This window comes from Mus caroli, chromosome 11 (assembly GCF_900094665.2).
Source record: "Mus caroli chromosome 11, CAROLI_EIJ_v1.1, whole genome shotgun sequence".
NCBI classification, from domain to species: Eukaryota; Metazoa; Chordata; class Mammalia; order Rodentia; family Muridae; genus Mus; species Mus caroli.
The window spans coordinates 60454138-60457351 of record NC_034580.1 but is presented as its reverse complement, the minus strand read 5'-3'; positions in this window follow the sequence as shown (position 1 = coordinate 60457351).

Sequence of the window (3214 nt, the reverse complement as noted above, 5' to 3'; positions counted from 1 at the left end):
ATCCTGTGGCGGGTGTTGTGGGTAGCTGGCGAGTGTCAGCCGACCCTGCGCCCTAGCTACCCCGGTGCTTCTCTTGCATTTAGGATATTTTTAAAAAATTAAAATTCAATAGCGATAAGCAACTTGATTAAAAGGGAAAAGACTTTAGAAGAACATTCAGAAGATGCAAATCAATTAGGATAGTGACTTAGCACAACAAGGAGATGAACTCTGCACTGGGGAAGCTGCTGGGGAATGCAGCCTGGTCTGTCTTTGCAGGTTGAGAATTCTCTGATCCAGTGATTCTGCTTATAAATTCAACGCAATTAGAAGCAATACTTTAGAGAAAGATGTGGTGGTTTGCACCAGCTATCCCAGCACTCAGAGGAGGCTGGGCCAGGAGGAGTTTGGGTTCACAGTCCCAGAGAAGTGAGAGCAAACCTTGGCAGGGAGGCATGGGAAGAAGTGGCAGGCTTGCTGGCAGGAACAGGAAGCTGGAAGCTCACAGCTTCTTCACCTGCAAGCACAAAGCAGAGGAAGAAAACTGGAAGTGTCTCAAGGCTTTTACTCTCAAAGCCCACCCCTGGTGACATGCTTCCTCATATAAGACTATACCACCTTAACCTCCCCCAAGCAGTACCCGTAGCTAACAAGTTGTCAAACACTCCAGCCTATGAGGGGACATTGCTCTTTCAAACTACAACTATATGGTAAAGTCAACCTGAACTATAAAGAGACCCCCATCTCAAGGATAAAATAAAAGAGACACCAATGCAATGTGGACACCAATGGGGGTGGCAGTGTGTTCATTTGGAAGCAACCCAGGTATGTGTCCACCAGCAGATAGATGGATAAATAAAACATCAGCTACACAGCCACTGAACCATTACTCAACCTTACAGAGAAAGGGAAGTCCTGATACAGGTTCCAATAGAGACAACCCCTGAAGATATTAGATGATGTGAAACAGACAGTCATCCAAGACAAGTGCTTCCTAGCCCCATGTACATGAGACACTTCTAGTGGCCAAACTCGGAGAGACAGAAGCAGATAGTGGCTGCTCAGGGCTGGAAATGGGGACATTTGAGTCATGTTTTTCTTTCCATAAGATGAAAGTTCTAGAGACGGATAAATATTATGAGCAATACTTGATACTGCTGAACTGTGTGTGAGTGTACAGGCATGGCCACTGGCCTACTCTCAGGGACCTCGCAATTCCTTCTTCCTTTACCTGCTGCCACCGATGCCAGGTGCTCCAAGTGGGCTGCAGACAAAAAGGATCACCAGACACCCCAGCTCTGTTCTCTGTGGTCTCTCTCATGGTTCCCTGAGTCAGCCTTTCCTTCTCTCTTCCTCTCTGCCCCATTTCTCTGCCCTTATGTCTGCCTCCATACCTTCCCCAGGTCCTCACACCTTTCCCCTTCTCCCCCCCCCAAAAAAAACCCTCTTTTACAGCAGATTTGTTGCATAGCATAATTTCTCGGAGGTACACCTTGGCGTGGACCTGTCAAAGACACGCCTTCCTCACATTATATTTCATAACAATATATTTAAAAGATAATTACAGGTTGCTGGAGAGATGGCCCAGTGGTTAAGAGCACCAACTGCTCTTCCAGAGGCCCTGAGTTAAATTCCCAGCAACCACATCGTGGCTCATGACCATCTATAACTTTCCAGCCCTTTAAAAGATTTTGGGGATTTTGTTTGTTTGTTTGTTTGTTTGTTTGTTAATAGTACATTCATTGGACAAAGCAGGGTTCCTTTAGGATGGTTTCCTACAAATATATCATGAATTTCAGTTACATTCCTTGTCCTCTAAGATCTCCTGTTCGACTTGGCTGATTACGTGCCTTGGCTCTTGTGTGTAGTGCTGCAGGGAACATGGACAACTGTGCAGAGATCTCTGAGTCATACTTGGATTTCTCTGGACATATCCCCAGGTGTTCTGCTGAGTTCTTTGTGGAGCCTTTATCCTCATTTCCATGGTAGCTGGACTAATTCACATCCCCACCAGCACTGTTAGAGCACCCGCACCTCAAATCCCAGGCAGCGTCTTTGCTGTTTTCTTACTAATAGCTGTCTGACTGGAATGAGGTGGAAGCTCACTGTAGTCCTGATTAGCCAAGCTAATCTCTGTGCACTTTGGGATTGTGCTGTCAAAGATGGTCGATCCAAGGAAACTTCCTGAGGTAAACTGATTCTTCCCTTGGAGCTGAGAGGCCTGTCTGCTCCCTCACAGCAGTCAGTGTCTGGAGAACATGGGTAAAGGTACTGGCTTCTCAAGATGACCTGACTGGCTTCTGAAATGCTTTCTGGCCAGAGGTCGGGAGAAGGGAGGTCTTTTGACATGTAGCAGCAGCTGCAGCTTTCCAAGTCAGCTTCTGACACCAACTGGCCTCTCGTTCTCTCTGACCTGTGTACAGAGACTGAAGAGCTCAGGCTGCACTCAGACTGCTTGGTTGTGAGCCGTGTGTCTGTTTCTTCACCCATAAGGTGCAGATGAAAGCAATTACCAGCTCGTAGTGTTTGGGTGAGAACTCAAATAAGTGTACCCAGGCTGCTTATCGATATCTGGCCCGTCACTGGGTTGGTACTATTAAGTAGTGCATAAAACATGGGCATTCATTCCGGTTCCATTCATCTCCTTGGACACTTGGGGGAGCTATATGATTGTAAAACAGGCACTGACCGGAGAAGGGTGTTTGGAATAAAGATTTTAATGGCTAAAAGTTAAGAAGGGCTAAGGGCTATCTCACTCCATGCCTGCCCTTTGCATAGGGGATTAGAGCCCAGAATTTAGAGGTTTGTTTGTAGTCATGCAAATAGCAGGTAGTGGGAAGGCTGGAGTTTTTGTTTGCACTTGTTAGCACTCAAGCTTACAGAGCACCTAGTCCCTGGGTCTGTACAGAATTCAAAACAAGCCTGTCCTTATCAAATTCTCTGCTGATGAATTTATGCTGTATTATTTTGTTGTGGTTTGAGCTTAGCAAGCAAAAACTAAGCAGGTGGTGTTCATTAAATTCATTGCTGTGATACATACATACACACGTGCACACACACATATATTCATGCATGCTCAGACACACACATTCATCCTCATACAAACACAAATGCATGCGTACACATTCATTCTCACACATACGTACACAAATGCATCCATGTATCTTCACACATATGCACACACACACATACACACATGCATTCTCACATACACACAAACTCCTACATACTCTCA